This window comes from Phocoena phocoena, chromosome 21 (assembly GCF_963924675.1).
Source record: "Phocoena phocoena chromosome 21, mPhoPho1.1, whole genome shotgun sequence".
In the NCBI taxonomy this organism is placed as follows: Eukaryota; Metazoa; Chordata; class Mammalia; order Artiodactyla; family Phocoenidae; genus Phocoena; species Phocoena phocoena.
The window spans coordinates 15178340-15197747 of record NC_089239.1 but is presented as its reverse complement, the minus strand read 5'-3'; positions in this window follow the sequence as shown (position 1 = coordinate 15197747).

Below are 19408 nucleotides of genomic sequence, written 5' to 3'. Positions count from 1 at the left end.
GAGCAGAGGATGAGGACGGCAAGCTGTGGAAAAGTGTGTGGGAATTCTGCAGGTAGGATGATGGTGCTTAGATGACCTCTCAAATCACCACCCTGAGGGTAGGGACACAAAGTCCCGTTTTCTAGTTTGAACAGCCCATGAAGGTTTTGAGTAATGCAGTAGGCACAGTTATGAAGTATCTTCTTTAAGTATCAAAAAATACATAAATATATATACACACACATATATATAAAACTTTTAGAGTAATAAGAAAATAATGGCCTCATTTACTGAGCACTTACTATGTGCCAGGCACTTTAGAGGGCTTCTGCTTCATGAAGTGAAGACTGAGGATGCAATGTGGCCAGGAATGCCTTGGTACATTTTATCAATGTGACTTTATCATCACTGTTGGTAATGGGAACTCTGCCCTCATTCAGTGTGTGTTTTCTGCCAATCCTTGGTTTTTGGTGATTCAAGAGTTTTAATTTTTTAGTGTTGAAACAAGACATCTCTTGAAGTGTGTGGCCCACTCCAGAGATGTGCTCCTTCCCCAGGACCCTCCTCTTTGGACTCCAGGGTCCATCAGCCGGGGAAGAACTAGATGGTTCAAATCAGATGGATCAAATAGGATACCCCTCGAAAGACAAGATCAACCTCTGAGGGTAAGACAACAATCGATAATTCAGGAATATCTTTTCAGCAAGTGAAATGTTGTTTAGATTATCTTTATCATCTGATATTTAAATAACAGCAATGGTAATACATTATTTATGAGTAATGTTGGACAGATTACAAATAGCTTTATTGTAAACTATCTCATTCATCAAAAATCATTCACTATATATTCAGGAAAAATACAAGGAAAAGCAAATTATAGTGTACTGGCCTAGAAAAAAATCAAAGAAAAAATTTAGATTCCTATAACAAAAGAAACCAACACTAATAGATGTATTTTGCATTTAGTCCACCTAAAAGGTACCCCTTAAAAAATATAATTTCTGTTGTATTTTTAGGTTTAATTACATTTTTAGATGCAGTAGTGGGAAAGTGCTCAAAGTATTCTCTCTGCTTCTACTCTTTCCCCTTCAACCCAGCCTCTATACTGCAGTCCGAGTGGTCTGTTTAAAATGTAAATAAGACCAGGTCAACGCCCTGCTTAAAACCTCTCAGTGGCTTTTTCCTTTTACCTGAAGTAAAATCCAAATCTTTTTTATCTGAATGATCAGGATGCTGGCTTCTCTCCAACTTCTTGTCATTCCACCCTTTTCTCTGCTCCCAAGAATTTTGTTCAGCCACACCAGGCCTTCCTTTAGTTGCTCAAACACACTGAATTATTTCTGACCTCATAACCCTTTGCCCAGGCTGATCCCTCAACACTGAAGCCCTTCTCTGCCGACTTGAAATGGCCAAACCCATCTCATGTTAACATCACCTCTTGATATTAGGCATTCTGTGAGCTCCTGTAGGTAAATTAGGTGCCCATTGCCAGATTTTCAGTTACAGTGACATATCTTACACAGCACCGTGCCACATGGGAAGCATTACCTGATCAGTAGACTATATTGTCCCACTAGACCAGGATGTGTGGGCAGTGACAGTATCTGTCTCACTCAGTGCCATGGCCACAGGATTGAGCACAGTGCAGGCCCACAGTAGATGCTCGATAATATATGTTTTTCAATTGTGGTAAAATACACCTAACATGACCTTTATCATCTTCACCACTTTTCCATGTGCAGTCGAACGGCATTAAGTACATTCACATTATTGTATCATCATCACCACCATCCATCCACGGAACTCTTTTCATCTTGCAGGTGTGCTCAATAATGTTTGTACGAAGAAGAGATGAGAGGTCCTTGGTCCCGTTTGTAAAGTGAAGAATCCTTTGCCATGGAAAATAATCTGTCTCCCAATTTAACCATTAGAGAAGTTCAGACTTTAACATATTTGATTTTTATAAATGAGGTAAGTGATGGACACAAAAGAGCTCTAGAAATACTTGAAGACATGGGCTTGGGAGAATGAAGTATTGAATAATACCGATAGACCTAAGTGAAAAGGCTGAAAAAAAGTGAGTAAGAAAGGAGGTAAATAACACAGAAATAGGATGTACATTTAAACTAGCTTTAGCCTCTGGGTACAGTAAGATCTTTTACAGATGAATGCTCGTGTAGATGGTGCATTTCCTTCTAACATGGGCTCTCAGAGGAGTGTGTGGCCATTTGATTATATAAAAAAGGAATTGGAAGACAAGAAACCACCCAAGAGGTGGCTTGTATCTGGGAGGAATCATTTAGGTTTGATTCCTATGAGGTACTTCCAAAGCTACGAGACTTAAAACTCACTAATTGACTTGGAACTCTTGTTGTCAGACAAAATCCTGGGGTGTGTGTGTGTGTGTGTGTGTGTGTGTGTGTGTGTGTGTGTTCAGAGTATTCTGCTAGGAGTTTGGGGGCTTGTGGAGGAGGAAAACATGTATCTATCCTAAAAAGAAGATTTTCAATGTAATAAAACAGAAAAGAGTCAAAGCAAATTAGAGGCTGTAGAGCAGATATGTACAGATAATTATATACTTATGGGGTGTACATAATCACTAATTAAAATAAGAGCTGAGGGAGACTGAAGTAATGTGGTCTAACCACAGGCAGGTCTAATGGAAGACTGTCTCCCAAAACACAGTGATTTAATGTCTATATAAACACTTTTTTGAACTAAGACAATTAGCATGAATGTAACTCAAATCTACATAAGTTACAAGTGAATCCTTCAGAACTAACATTAAGCTCATATAAATCATTACATCTGAAATACTTCCTAACAAAGAATTCTTACAAGAGACCTTTAGGAAGGTGACCAGGTATTCAGCCAGGTCAGTTTTTTAGCCTTTGAAGGATTTACCATTCCTTAAATCAAAACCTAACCATAAATGGAAATTAAAGACAAGCTCCTCCCAACCCAAAAGAAGCACTAAAAGTAAATGAACCGGCTGTACATCTCTAGGAGGTGTGTTCTCAAGGTGAGCATTTCTCATGACAAGATACTTTCAGAAGGCAGCGCGGTCCTGAAGTGCTGAGCTCGGCAGAACTTGTCTGTTCCCATCAGTTAGCACAGCATCATCTGGCTACTGCTCTGCGTATTGATGTTGTGTAAACGCGCTTATGTAAGGAAAGGAGAAACAAATATACAACCAATGCAGCGCTGGCTACTAGTATGCATGTTTTGGATTGTGCTTTATATACAACACAAAATCCTCCCTCAATAAATTTGTACAATAAGTTGCAAGCTCTTTGGAGAGCAGCATCAAAATACACAATATGGATATGCATTTATTTCATCTTCTTTAACTGGATCATCACTTCCTATTACAGGGATCCATCTGTGTTCCAACTAGACACTAATGGTGTATGCTAATGGGACACCTGGTTGATTTTTTTTTTTTTTGCCTCTAAAACAAAATTATCTGTGTTTGTGTGAAAGCCGTGACTTCTCTTTATTAGCATCACAGTTGGAGTTGATTGTCCGAAGTAGCCCCCTTCTGTAGTCTCTTCTCCCCAGAAATGTCCAGACACATCCTGGTTGCTATTACGAACCTTGGCTCTAGGTTTGAATCTAGGCTGTACCTCTTATTAACTGTGCAACTTTGAATAAGTTACTTAATAAGTTTTCTCATTAGTAAAATGTGGATAACAGTGCCTATCTCAAAAAACTGTTTAGCAAATGAAAGGAGATAATGCACAAGCATGTGGCACATAGTAGCTAATAAATGGCAGCCACTATGATAATGGACCACCCGATTGCATTTGATGATGTGCAAGCAAGGCTGTGTGGTCCACTTAGGGGAGTGCTCTGAAGGTACCCGTCACAAACACGAGCAGAGGCAGCCACCCAACCACAGTGCTGCCTTCAGGAGGTCAAAGGCCTCCTGTCGTGGTCCGAGCACGGGTTGGAAAAGAATTTCCCAACACAAGGCACAAAGTAAGGGAGATAGAGTTTATTAAAGAGAAGGGTCACTGAAAGAACAGCGGGCTGACTTCCTGGTAGCCAGGGAAAGTCGACAATGAGCATGGGTTGCTTGTCTATTTTTACAGCCAGGGAACCTGTAAGTCATCTGCTGACTGGGCAGAGTGTGTATACTTTCAGTGTGCTGAGCGGGAGAAAAACACGGCAAATGTCTTTCCTTATATGGGATGGGAAAGGGACAGGGCATGCTACTTGGGAGGGCTCTGGGACATTGCAGTGGTCACAGTGCGACAGAGTGATAGGAGCCCTGTAACTCTTTGTTCAGGCAATATCGTCCCTTTGAGTTTATCTTGTTCTTTGTCCTTGGAGCACACCACATTCCCCCCTCTCTTTATTTACAGGGCCAATTCTTTGGCCCTATTGGATACCCTGCTCATGTCTACCTACCTGCCTAGCTCCTTCTCTGGCATTCAGGAACCCTTTTTGTAAGGAGAAGGGGCGACAATCTCTCTGGCTGCTTCCTGCTGGGCAGGGGTGTCATAGGGGCCCTGGGTCCCAATGCCCATTCTCTGTCAGGGTATATTTACAGAGGGGATGAGAGCCCACAGAATGATAAGGCGGCTTGTTCCAATGTAGTCCATGTGCCAACTGGCTGGTACCCTTGTTATAGCACCAACTGGAATTAAATCTTTTGAACCTGTTGGGAGATGAACTTAGACAATGTGTTAATAATGCAGGGGTCAAACAACGAAACAAAGGCTATCAGGATTAATGGTCCCAACAAGGGCAATAGCCATGTCCATATCTGGATCCCCAGAGAGGAGACGAGGCTAGAAAGCCAGCTGGGGCCCTGTCCTGCTCTCTCTTTTAAATCTTCTATTAATTTGATGTTTTTCTTTAGAATCTGAAGGTCTTCTTCAATGTGGCCGGAGGTATTAATATAGAAGCAGCATGTCTCATTTAGTAGGGCAGAGACACCCCCCACCTCAGCTGTTATAACATTAAGGGCCCTCCTATTTTGTAAAACCCCCTCAGCCAGAGAGCCCAGGGCTGACTGCTGTTCCTCCGTGGCTGCTACCGTAGCCTTCCAAGGTTCCTGGACCATGATGGTGAGATGGAGAACGCTCCTCTCTAAGGGGTATGCCTGCAAACCAGAAGAGCCCTCTAAAGACGCTATGTATTATTTTGGGGCAATCAAGAATTGGGTTATCATAAGCATGTCCCCCTTAATCAGTGGTTTGTTTTTGTCTCTCCCGGGCAGGTCTTAAGGCCTCCTCGAGGAAGGACGCAAGGTTGGGAATGCCTCCTGAGGAAGCTAAATCCTTTGTAGTCTTAATGGTAGCCTCTGGGACCGCAGCAATAATTGTGCAGGAGCCCCTCCAAAGTGTGGGAAGATCCAGATGGACCCCGTTACCACATAGAGATGAAAATCCAGTGCCCCTTAAGGATTCCCCTGCTGTGGGTCCCCAGAGCCAAGCCCTGACCTTTCGGGAGTTTTCCTCTGGAAATAGACTGGGGTCCCATGGCCTAGGATTATATTGGGCAGGCCAAACTCCGAGGAAGTAATCATCTATACATAAAGGGGAGAATTCGGGCTCTGAGTGGTGATGAGTATGACGGGGGATTGGCATAACAACTTTCTGAGTCTAGCTGAATTATATTTTGGAGGAGAACCTTGCTGGGAGGTTAAACTAAGCAAGTGTCCGGTGCTCACACTGACCCCCGCGTATTTAGTTCCCAGGGCCGAGCTGTTCATGGGGAGACGGTCTTCGTTAATATATTTATTAGTCGCATCTGTCCTTGAATTTCCCCAACACAAAGTGAAATGACCTTCATGTACATTATATTTATTTTCCTCTGACCAGGGATCCCACTCCAGGCTAGTCTGATTAAAATTGAGGGTGTAGTTACACAGAGAGTCATTAAACCAGCCCCAAATGGGTCCCCAACCATCCGGGTTTTGGAGACAGAGCTGTGCCTCGTCTTGCCCAAGCTTGGGCTAATGCCCATATCCTGTTCTTCTCTTCATGAGTACAACAGGTGGTCAGGACTACACATGAATGTCTCACCAGGTCGGGTCAAAGGCTATAGTGAGGGCCTGAAATTCCTTAATAAAAGTGGTGGGATCCTGACGGAAGGAACCTAACTTGTTTGGAATTTGGGAAATGTCAGACATGGGAAAGGGAACATGGACTCCAATAGTGCCCATGTCTCCATTTACTACTTCCCTTAATGGAAGCATATTAGAATCTGTTTCCTGGCGTTGGGCAGTCCACGACCTTGTGTGGGGAGGGGAGAGGGGGCTTTCTCCCTGATAAGGGGGTGACTGATGGGGAGCTGTGGGTTGAGGGGGGGCAGGGGCTGAAGCAATGAGGGTTGATGGGGTGGGGGACAGGAAAGGTCGAGTAGAGGGTCGTCTAGGAGATCTGATGGAGAGGGAGACAGAGAGGGTCGGGGGGGATAAGGCAGCAACAGAAAGACAGAAAGACACAGGCAGCATGTGTCCGGATTCTGACTAAGGGCCAATCCGGATCTGACAAAGATCCGGATTCTGACTAAGGGCCATAAAGGTCTGGACATAAGGAACCTCTGAGTCCTTTCCTTGTTCCCGGCAAAAGAGATGAAGTTGGAGGATCGTGTTATAATTTAGTGTTCCATTAAGAGGCCATTGTTCTTGGTCCCCCACTTTATACTGGGGCCAAGCTGTGTTACAAAAGAAAATGAGCCTCTTCTTTTTGAGATTTTCAGGGTCAAATTTTTTCCACTTCCTGAGGATACAGCCGAGGGGTGAGTCTGAGGGAGGCTCCCGAGACGAACCAGAACCCATTCTTAGCCTGTACGCCGTAGAATGGGCGTACTGAGGGTCACCGACTGGTGACCTCTCCGTGCGACTGAGGCACAAAATGGGCCGACTGTCCCAACAATCGCATCCGACCGTGAGAGGTGACCCCTGAGCGTGCGACTAACTAAGGAACCGTGCAACTCGAGCAAAGAAAGGAAAGAAAAAGATTCCCGGGACCCACCGGGTGGCTCACCGTTTGGCGATTCCCTGAAACGTGAAAGGCACTCCTGGGATGGCTCAGAGGCAACGCCTAGGCTCCTGTAAGTCAATCCGGACCGAGAAAAAGGTGAAAGTAACAGAGGAGACAGGCTGAGGAATCTGCCTCGTAGTCCTGCCAGGAAGGCGGCGGCCAAGGGGAGGGGGCTCAGTGTTCTGCATGAACCAATATGTGCCTCACGGTGCACGGAAGTTGCCTTGCTGGGGGCAGATGCTCTAACAGCCTGGTCTGTTCCGAGACCCCCTTATCCTTCACGGGAATCTTCAAGCGGCAGACGCCCTGATGGCTTTTAAATGCCTGACCCGTGCCCGCACGATACCAGTCGGCCCAGTCTGCAGTCAGAAGGAAGACAGAGGGACCCTCACCCATTCTGGGCGGCAGTTACTGGGGCGAAGTGAGCCGTGGGGCCTTCGGAACACACCGGGGTGTGGCTCTGGCCAGAGTCCTCTGTTGTTTCCCCGGCAACTTGCCTGTTCACAGAGGGTCCCACGGAATGAGGAGAGGAGGTGGGGGAGGAGATCCCCCCAGGAGATATTCCTGTATGGGCCACCAAAATGTCGTGGTCCAAGCACGGGTTGGAAAAGAATTTCCAGACACAGGGCAGAATGTAAGGAAGATAGAGTTTATTAAAGAGAAGGGTCGCTGCAAGAACAGCGGGCCGACTTCCTGGTAGCCTGGGAAAGTTGACAGTGAGCATGGGTTGCTTGCCTGTTTTTACAGCCAGGGAACCTGTAAGTCATCTGCTGACTGGGCAGAGTATGTACACTTTCAGTGTGCTGAGTGGGAGAAAAACACGGCAAATGTCTTTCCTTATATGGGATGGGAAAGGGACAGGGCATGCTGCTTGGGAGGGCTCTGGGACATTGCAGTGGTCACATTGTAACAGTGATGGGTCCTGTAACTCTTTGTTCTGGCAATATTGGCCCTTTGAGTTTACCTGTTCTTTGTCCTTGGAGCTCACCACACCTCTCTGCTACTTGCCAGGACTACATTAGTGTGTAACATCATCTTTTTTATTTATTGAGGTATATTGATTTACAATATTATATTAGTTTCAGGTATACAAGTTAGTGATTTGGTATTTTTATAGATTATACTCTGTTTAAAGTTATCATAAAATATTGGCTATATTCCCTGTGCTGTACATTACATCCTTGTATCTTACTTCTTTTATACCTAATAGTTTGTACCTCTTGCCCCTCCCCCCATCCCTCTCCCCTCTCAAACCACTGATTTGTTCTCTGTATCTGTGAGTCTGTTTCTGTTTTGTTATATTCATTCATTTGTTTTATTTTTTTAGATTCCACATGTAAGTGTCTTTCTCTGTCTGACTTATTTTGCTGAGGTCCAGGTCCATCCACATGGTTGCAAATGGCAAAATTTCATTCTTTTTTGTGGCCGAGTAATAGTCCATTGTATACACATACCACATCTTCTTTATCCATTCATCTGTGGACGGACACTCAGGTTGCTTCCATATCTTGACTATCGTAAATAATGCTGCTATGAACATTGGGGTGCATGTATCTTTTCGAATTAGTGTTTTCATTTTCTTTAGATAAATACCCAGAAATGGAATTACTGGATCATATGGTAGTTCTATTTTTAATTTTTCTTTATGCACCCTGCACTGGACTTCACTGCCTTGGCCCCTGACACTAGGGGAGGAAATCATCCCTAGGTAGAAAGCATGGAGGGTCCCTGTGCCCCTGATTGGCATGTGTACCGTGGGTCAGAACTAACTTGATGATAATACCTCCCCTCTTTCCCCTTCTTTCTCACTCATACCTTTCTCCTAGAGCCCTCTTGTCTGCTGTCCTGCAGGATACCTGGGAGCTTAGCTCTTATATTTGATCAGGTAAACAATGGGAGTTAATCACACTCCTAACCCACACCTAAATAAATTGGTGGGAGGCCTTGTTTCTTGTATTTGTCTAGTTTGCTTCCTGGGAAACAATGGCTCTCTCCTTTATCCAGCACTAACTAATTTCCGGAGTCACTGCTGTTATGATAATCTGTGCTGTCCACGACACTGTATGGCTGGCCAACCACTTACACTTTCACTGCCAGTCTCTCACAAGGACAGGCTATGATAAAAAGAAAATATCCAGGGAGATCACTTTTTCTAGCTGTCCTGTTATTGGTGAAAAAAATACTTGCTTTCCTATGCTTTCTAAAATCACACACAGACTTATTTTATTTAAACATACAGATTTTTTTTTTATTTTAACAAAGATCCTATTTCAGTGGATAAAACATAGTTTAATCGACTCCTGTTCATCCCATTGGAGAGGGAGGGATTCCTGCCCAAGGGTTCCTGGGATAGCCAAACATGACACCAACACTAGACAGATGAGATCCACAGCCGTGCATCACAGCCCAGGAGAGGACACTGCATGCCATGCAGAGCCACCCAGGAACAAAGTGAACCTGTAGTATCAAGAGAGTGAGGTGACATCTGGTTCCTTTGGAGGATGTGATTGGCCTGTTTGAATAATTCTACTAGCTGGCAGGGAACTGAAACTCACTACTCCAGGTTAAGTAGGATCTGCCTTTGGTTTCCTTGATTTGGAGGCTTATTTGGCTGGGACCTCATCCATGGGAGCAGAGTGGGGAGGGGAACTTCCTATTAGGACATTCAGGGCCCTCCCAATCTCACCACATATGAAGGCAACAGAGAATATTTCATTTTAATAATTAATCATTAAATTAATTATTAAATTTAACTTAATTTTAAATCTAACACCAGACATGTGAACCTCGTGAACCTCTCATTCTCTTGGTGTATAAAACCAGAGCAGGTAAAAAGACTTTTTCCCCTACAAACTACCCAAGGCTAGGACAAGGCAATACTGTGAGAAAGAAGCAATTATTTGGTATCTTCAGGATACCATAGAGATAAATGAAATGAGACATTTTATTTCCTTTCCTGAAATATGTATACCGTTCTACTCCTACCACCTAGCTTCCAGTCATTGATTAAGAGGGGAGGGAGATAAGTTTATCTGTTTCCCAATTTAGATCCCCTCTCAAAACAACAGAATGATTCGTAATTTTCTTATGTACTCTGTAGCCACTGCTTCACAACCTCTCTCCCACCCATTGTTGGAAAACGATTTTCTTTTCTTACATATTTCATGGCACACCTATTTATGTTTATATTATTAATATCTATATTTTGGACAACATTATAAAGCCTTGGAAAGTCAGTGCATGCTCTGTACTTTGCAAAGGTAATTATCAGAAGGATAAGAATAAAGGAGTGGCCTCCACCTGCTTGCCTCTGCCACCTTGGGTTTGACGTCATTAACACCGCTGCCCCTTTGTCAGGCACTGCGGGTGTTGTGATTGGGAGACAGAGTGTGCTTCCATGAACACAGGATGTGCAGGAGGCATATTGGATTCCTTTGCCTTCAGCGTAACAGAGGAGGTGGCCCCAAACACCATGGGAAGGCTCCTGATGCTGACCTGGGGGTGATCCCCATCTCCCTGGAGCTCCGTGGCCTCTGGGCTTGGCCTCAAACACAGGTAAGTCCCTTATGTTCCCCAGCTGGGATGGCCTGGGTTCAACTGTAAGCCTCCACTGATGGTCTTGGGGGCTAAACAAGGTTTTTCCAGTGAGCAGAGCCATCTCCTGCAACTGAAGGGGACACAGCTGAAGGTGAAAAGAGTGGACAGTGTCTAGTTTCAGGTGGCGCTGTTGTGTGTCTTGACTGTGGATGGCTATCTTTACAAACTTCAAGGAAAGCTGCCTGGTTAGCTCCAAGGTCTTTGTAGGCCCGGGCCTCTTTCCCGGGTGTCTCGCTACACCTGGCGCGCCCCTTGCAACTGGTTGGGCCAGGAGCATAGCATCAGGTTAATGAGAGGCAGGGGCTGGTGGATCCCGGTCACCATTTGCACTTGGCGTGTCCGTGGATCACTTCTCTTTTTGCTGGTCTGGTTGAAGTCTCTCTGAAAGATCAATGCGAACTTGAATTACCACGCGCTCCCTTGTGCAGGTAGTAAGCACGCTCACTGCACGCTGCTTTCCCCTGGGTAAGAAGGCAAGGCAGACACGCGGATGCGCAGCACGGCCATCATTTATCAAGACAGCTCTGCATGGCTCCGCATCTCGCGGGCCTCCTGTGTTCCGCGGGCCTGGCCGGCAGGGGGCTGAGCCGCAGTCTGCGCAGGCCCCACTTCTGCTCCACAGCCCCCGGGTAGGGGGCGCTCAGAAGGGAAGGGGGCGCAGATCACCCTCCCTTCGGCCCTTTGCAGCCAGCTGGGGAGGAGCCTGGGGTCTGGATGCAGACTGCGTGCATCCGAGGGCACCGAGCCAGATGTGGTGGCGCACTCGGGAGGGCCCTCCCCTAGCCTCGTAGACAGGCCCGTTCACCTTCGCATCCCTTGACCTGAGCCAAGATGCTCAACTGCTCGCCTTCTTCTGAGCCTCCACCTAAACCACCCCGTGGGGCCACCTTTAAGCCTCTGCTGCCATTGTGACCTGGCGCCGTCACACCGCTCTCTGCCCCCAAACCCCGCAACCGCGCTGACACCCTGGGTGGAAGCGCGGTGCGCTTGTGTCGACTCCACCTCCATAGGGAACGGCCCACCCCTCTGGGGGCAGACCCAAGGGGGGTTTCTTAATTACAAAATGAAAAATTTCACATGTGGGCCCAAACTGCTTGGTTTTACGCTGGAAAAGTATGAAAAGGCAGGCGTCTGTTTGTTCAAAAATGACAGCCTCCCTGAGCTGGAAGGGACTTCAGAAGTTATATGTCACAACCCCCTCATCATACACAGAATTGGAGAAACTTTGACCATGGGTGTACACAATCCAGGTGGTTTACCCTCTGGGTAAAAGGGGTTTTGGCCTTATGACACGCAACAGTGTCTTTTAACTCACACCCTTTTGGCCGTTGCAAACTTTTCTTACGTGTTGAGGTGGCTCTATTTTTTCCCCCCAGATAAACACGAAAAAACTTTGATTTTTCATATAAACAATTCCAAGACGTTCTTGAAGCAAGTTGTTTATGTAAACAGATATAGATGAAATCTTCATAAACTCAGTTCTTGCTGGCTGCATTTGAGGTATTTAGTTACATTTGGAGCCAGATAACTTGGCCACATCAAATTGAAGGGAAACAAAAGTGAACTGTTTTGTTACTCAAAATACCCCTTCTGGTTAGAGAGGTTTGATCCAAATCTAGAGAAGCCTGCCTATGGGACAGGCCTTAATTTTTTTAGACCAGAGTTGATGTAATAGGGGACAATGATATCTTGATAACTGGATTAATAAATCTTCTAAGGCCAAGGCACTTGTAGAAAAATTATCCTGGTAATAAATGTGTACATGGGAAGCTTTGGTTCCCTCCATGCTGGATGAGAAGTATTGTCACCTTAGACCTGAGTCAGAGATTTCAGGTCCTGAATTTTCACAGACAAAAACCAGAGTCAGGATCAGGTTAAATTAGTGGCCAGAATTCTGGGGGTTCATATGAGTTAATCAGCTAGCAGTGGGAAGGGTCATCAAAACTGACACTTGGGGCTTCCCTGGTGGCGCAGTGGTTGAGAGTCCGCCTGCCGATACAGGGGACACGGGTTCGTGCCCCAGTCCGCGAAGATCCCATGTGCCACGGAGCGGATGGGCCCGTGAGCCATGGCCGCTGGGCCTGCGCGTCCTCCGCAACGGGAGAGGCCACAGCAGTGAGAGGCCCACGTACTGCTAAAAAAAAAAAAAAACTGACACTTGTATACTGAAACATATTCCCATACTTCACATTTTACTTAGAGCTCTGGTCAAGGCGTTTCTGATTACAAGGCATTTTATTCAAATTGATCACGTGTTTTTGATTTGGTTTCATATGGGAGTTGATGTGATTAACTAAGTAGAGACATAAGAATATGGGAACTAATCCTACTGGGTTAGATCCGTGGACCATTCAGCCCAGTATTCTCTTATCGACAGAAATACCAAAGGATGGATCATAGGAAAGCATTGTCTTCCTTGACTAAATTAAATTTCGGTAGAGTCTGACTTCCTTTAGTAGTATTTTAATGTACCAATTCTTAAACTTGTTCAAAACCCTTTAATAATGCATTTTGTTTATTTTTGTGATAACTAGTGTTCCATGCTGGATGAAAGAGTTATTCATGTTGTTTATTTATTTCACTTAAGTTTGAAAGAATGTCCGTTCTTACTTAAGTTTGAAAGACTGTCCCTTCATCTAGCTATGTCACAGTTGGAAAAGAAATGGAAAAGAGATGCTTCTCTCTGGTGCAAGGCCCTAAACCAGCCTGGCCTACAGCATGCACTGGACGCTGAATAAAGATGACCTATAACGCGTATCAGTCTGTGTTCCACATCTTCCTCCTCCGCTTTTTTCTCTTAACTTTCTCAACGACTAACCTGGTTGCTTATTCTACCATTATGTCCTTGTTTTGACTCTCTGATCTATGCATGTTCACCTCCTGGTTATGAACTCTTCCATCATCTCTCCTTTTTTTGACACTGACCCTGTAGACCGTCTTGGGACACAGATCATCTGACCTAACCTAGTCACTGGTGTTTTTCTACCTAACATGCATGATTTCCTTCACCAGTTCCAACACCCTCCCCATACAACCAACATACTTCAGTCTTTCAGATGAAATTCTACAAATATTCACTTTATCCAAGTCACTCATTATTTTATGAATTGCAAACTTGAATTCTTATGATTTATCTAGTAACTCAGATTCAAAAAATGTCACATAGGAGCTGAAAATGAGGCAAGCAAAGGTACACTGCATGCCTTTATCGTCTAAACCAGGTGACAGCCCAGTCAAGCTGTACAATCCTGGGAATGTACAAATGAAACAAAACCACGCGGGTGGGGGATAGGAGCAGGGGCTCCTCTGTATTTGATGGGCGTGGCGAGTTGACTGGGGATTTACCAGTTTACCAGATTCCCAGCACATACATGAACTTTCAAGGAGTCAATTCACTTGTTGTTTTTCCTTTTCAAGTAAGGTGATATTACAGCTTCTCTTTCTCAAATGTAATTATAATTTTGTCCAGTCCTTTCCTAGGAAATCATGTTATAGGTCCATTCCGCATCATTAAATCCATCGACTTCACTCTCCCCTGTAGCTGTGGCACAAATGGCCAAAGCCATCACAAGCAGAAGCTGAGCATCGAAGCACACATGTGTGTATCCTCTGTGTACCGTCTGTATGGAGCACCAGAGTCCTTTCCTTATTCTTTCATTCAATAGCTTTTCTTATTGAGGACCTATTATGTGTTCTAGACACTGAAAATCCAACAGAGAATAAAGCAGTTTATTATAAAGTTTTCCCTATACAATTTATATTCTTGGGGGAGACAATAAATAAGAAAAAGAAACCATGCAGTATATTAGGGATAAATGCTAAAGATAAAAAACAGGAAAAAGAGATAGGGAGACCTGGCAAGACATCACAGGTGCCATTTGCTCAAAAGTCTAAAGGAAGAGAGAAAGGCAGCCTGGAGGATCTCAAGCAGAAGAGCATCCCTGGCCAGGAGAACAGAGAGGACCAAGGTCCTACGAGGCCGTTGTGTCTGGAGAAGTGTGAGAAAAGAGAGAGCAAAAGAGCTGGAGGGTAGGATAGACCAAGCACTGACTTCTGGGTCATGGTTGGGACTTTGGATTTTCTTCTGAGTTAAAATGAGAAACAGAGGCTGTGTTTCGAGGAGCATGCTGTTTATGTTTTGAGAAGATAACGCTGCCTGCTGCGCTGATAACAGAACGCAAGGGTGTCATGACAAAAGCAGAGGCCAGTGGCAGCAGTCTAGGTGAGAGATGCTGCTAGTGGCTGGGACCAGGGTGGTGGCAGGGGGAGAGTGAGTTGGAGTCAGAGTCTGAAGGTAGAACCAAAAGGATTTTCTGGCCCACCATGTGTAAAGTGTGAGAGAAAGAGAGGAGTTGAGGATGACTCCAAGATTTTTTTGACCCACGTAGGCATCCTACCAGGTCTTCTCAAATGTTCAAAGACTTTCTGATTTTCCCAGGAGTTTAGTAAGCATTTCTAAATAATAATAGTAATAATAATGTTAGATCTTATCCAAACGAATAGCGCTTTATAATTTTCAAATTATCAAAGCTTTATTTGCTATGTTAGGCTGTTTGTTTCTTTGTTTCCTTGATTTATTTATACATGTACACATATATATATTTGCTGATTATAACTTTTCTCTGTATCTGTTTCCACTTGCAAAATTTTTTCTCTTACCTAAAGAATACCAAGACCCATTGCGTTATTTTAGGAGAGATGCTGATAGCTTGAGCCAGGATGATGGTGGGGCTGGCAGGGGTTTGGGGAGCAGCGGGAACAGTGAGAAGGGGTCAGAGTCTGTATATATTCTGAAAGCAGAACTAAAAGGATTCTGTGGCAAGCCCGATGGGACATATGAGAGAAAGGAGAAGTGAAGAATATAAATTGCCCTAGGTGTTAATGGTAAATGTCTTTTTATCACTGATGAGAATGAAGAATATTAGGTGATATCATTACTTTGTGTGTGACTCATTCAGCAATGATTATCTAGTGCCCTCAGTGCTAGAGACACCTCGATGAACAAGATGGGCAGAAATCCCAGTTCTCAAGGAGCTTACATTTTAGAGGACAGAGACACTTTATATATATATATATATATATATATATATATATATATATATATATATATATATATGATGTCAGGTGACAGTAAGTGCTAAGGTGAGGGGTCGGGGGACAAGAAAGGAGGAGAGACAATCCAGGAGACTTTATATGTAGTTAATTCTTAGAACTTCTTAACTAATGTATGGGATTTTTTTCCTATGTCTATTTCTAGTTAACAGCTTGATACTGGGAAATGCATTCATTTTATCAATTTGACTACCAATAAAATAGAATATGGGTTACATAGTATTTCTAGGTTCTTCAGAGTATTAGAAAAGAATTAAGAATGGTGCCCTTGAGCACTTCGACAGTGTTCCCCAAGGGGATAACAGAATGCTTTAATACTGGGTAGTATACTTGGTCAGACAGTAGTCATTGCAGGCAACTGGGTTTAGACATCTACTTACCGTCACCTCTATTTAACCTACTCAGTTTGTCCTCATTAGGGCTCTTCACTTAGAACACCATTATAGCAATCATATACTATATTTTTAGCATCTTATATAAATTTCCCCACAAATGCCCGTTATATAACCAGCTCCCCTCCCCCTCAGGCTCTCCTCCAGCCTCTCACAGATTTATATAAGGGGCGAGGAGGGGCGTATGGGGGGATCCCTATCCAGTGACTGCAGATGTTCGTGTCCCAGAGATGGTTCTCCCTCCTCTGGACAGGGCTGGGCGTGCACCACCCAAGTGTGCTTCTGATCCCTCTTCTCAGCAGCCTTCACCTTCTGCTGTTATATTTTCATCAGGTGTCACATTGCTGTGTTCCTGTGTCTGGGAGACTCTCTGCCTCCTCTCACTGTGTTCAAACCAACCCCTAGGACTCAGCTCCAGAGGCAGAAGGCACCTGAAAGAGAGTTCCACTTCTAGCATTTTTCAGATGGCAAACGAGGCTCAGCAAGGCCGGGGGATTTCCTCCCGGATATAGAGGCATAGACGTGGTCAAGACCAGGTCTCTGGATTCCCTTTCTAGTATGACTTCTATTAAAGCAGCAGCTTCTCAGGTCTAAGAGTCCTCGTGTATGTAAAACGAGGGGTACGCAAGGTGGCTGTAAAGTCCCTTCCATCTGTGCCTTATGTACTGATACGCTATTATTGGGTATGTACTGATTGTTTCATTTTAGAATTCACTGTTCTCAATGCATTGACTAGAATGTTACCAACTGAAATGAATCAGGAAGAGGACATAATTTTGCTTGGCTCTTCTAAGCTTAAATTCAGTTTCTGTTTTTTTAATGGTAAGAATGTGAGGAAACAAATGGTAAATTCACCCACAGTAAAAAAAAAAAAAAGAAAAAAAGGGGTTCAAATACACACCTTCAGGTGACTTGTGCACAGGAAAAGCACTATGTTACGTGATTCTTAAATAGTTTATCTAACTATACCAGGAAAAGTCTCTTTCTGGTGCAGTGGGGCGGGGGAAGGCAGGGATACGCAGGGAATGATGGTGATAAGCATTTTCCAAATTAGGAAATAGATATGCTTTTCTTCTTACTCTCTTACATAACTGATCTATTTTAGAAGACAACACAAAAAAACTGAAATGAAATACAAATCTCATGATTTTACTACTTTGTTAGCAAAGACAGAAGTAACGCTGGAAGGGAAAGAGAGGAGAGTTTCACCCCATCCTATTCCTCTTGGCCCGGAGGATTTTTTTTTTTTTCCCCCACAGGATTCCCTCTCCTCCATGGCAGCCTGCTGGGTGAGTCAGAGACCAAAGTCCAAATTTTAGAAAATGAATGAAGACAGATACTAATTTTCTCTCCTCTGAATTTAAAAAGCAGTCGCATCAAAGTACATATCCTCTTGGTGGCATAGCATGACAGACAAGTGACCGGTCTTAGAGTCAGTGATCGTTTTGCCCCAGACTTCCTGATTCAGAGGGAAATTGTGCTGTGCACAAAGGCCACAGAGGCAGTACAACCTCTTACATAAATAAGTTACATAAATGAGAACCAGTTACGTAAATGTATAAACGAGCAAACGGGAATTATAACCATTCACAAATGCCAAGGAGAACACGGCAAGATTCCTCCTACAGTCCCATTTTTCCCCCTTCACATTATCATAATTGTACTATTTTATTTCACACCAGAATCAGATATGGCTATTTGTCACATTTATTGGGGAAAGAAATTCCAAAGGACAAATGATGCTTCATATTATTTTCTGAACCATATATTTTACTTTTGGGGGAAATTCCCTAATAAAACCTGATTTGAACTATACTTGATAAGAAACATAAGCATGTTTATCAACTTATACTTTTTTTGGGTAATCATGAACACATGTATTCATTACTATTGTACATTTTGCAAGCGGCTCTTAGGATAGGAATACATCACAAAAGTAAACGTCCATGGGCATATGGATATTTGTTTTACTACTTATGGTTTCAAGTTTCAGATGAGTATGTGGGCATCTGACTAATGTCATTCTTCTGTTTATGGAGGGAAGGCAGTAATTCAGGGGTCTAGAATTAGATTCAAGGTTGTGCTTGTGAATCAATCCGAATACACCACACTTCAGATGACTAGGACTTGCTCCTTGGGTCTCAGCTGGCAATCTCTTTCAGGTTCAATGTGGATGTTGTCTTGGGGGCAGTGTATCTACGTCTCTGAAGTCGTGAGATTTGCTAATTATGTAGTAGAAACACATGTAACTCAAAGCAGTTTTGAGCCTAACTGCCTGTCTCTGTAAAGAGGGATGTTGATTAAACGTTAGCCAGTTTCAGATATAGCATGCTCAGGTTGAATCCCTTTAGCTCCGTTTTGAAAATCTCATGTGAAATATTTTTATCTAAGATCTAATAATAGTGGAATGCGAGTAAAGTGATCTTAAAACGTTTGTATATTATTAGCTGTGTGATTTTGGGCAAATAACTTTCCCTCTCTGGGCCATTGTTTCTAACCATTTGAAAAAGGACAGCGTTAAAAATCTAGTACCTTATAATCAAATCTATAAATATTTTCAACGGAGAGCTTTAAACCCGCTACCACCAAGTTTAAAGGAAATATAACCCATTATACAAAAACCAGATCATTTTCCTTCTCTTCTGTGGGCAAAACTGCAGACCTTGCTTGGGTTGCAGTGATATGACTTTCCTGTGAAAAACATTCACCTGGTGTTTTCTCTTTTAAAATGCCAAATATAGGCCTTAGCCAGCTGTTGGGCAGTAAATGAGATGTGGAGAGGAACCTGTGGGCCTCCTCCCTCGAGATGGTGGAGGGGGCGGGGTTAAACCAGAAAAGCAGCAGTAATTTGGCACCAGGGAAAACTGTCTTACACTCTGGAGGGAGTCGCGTCAGGTAGGTGAGTAGAGTTATTTTGTTCCTAAAGTTGACCTACTCTAGACTTGGGGAGTCACAAAGTCATCAGACTTACTTTGCGCGTTCCCAAGCCCTCTGCCTCTACGTGTCCATCTGTAACTTGGGCATAAACTAGAGAAAACGCAGATGAGCACCTACACTACACCGGGAGGCTCCCAGGGGCCAGGAAGAGGGGGCGGGTCCCCACTCAGGTGGGCGTTTATGTCCGGGAAGGGTGGGCAGTTTGGGCCTCAGTCCCGCGAAGCCTGCTGCCCGGCAGGAGAGCACCCACGAAGCAGGGATTAGGGGAGAGTCCGCGGCAGGTGCGGGGTCGTCCGGCGGAGAAACCAGTGGGGCGAGGTAGGTCTGGGCTCCTTCGGGCTTTGTTCGGTTACAAGCCAGGCCCTTTTTCCGGAGAGGCCAATTAGATCCCCG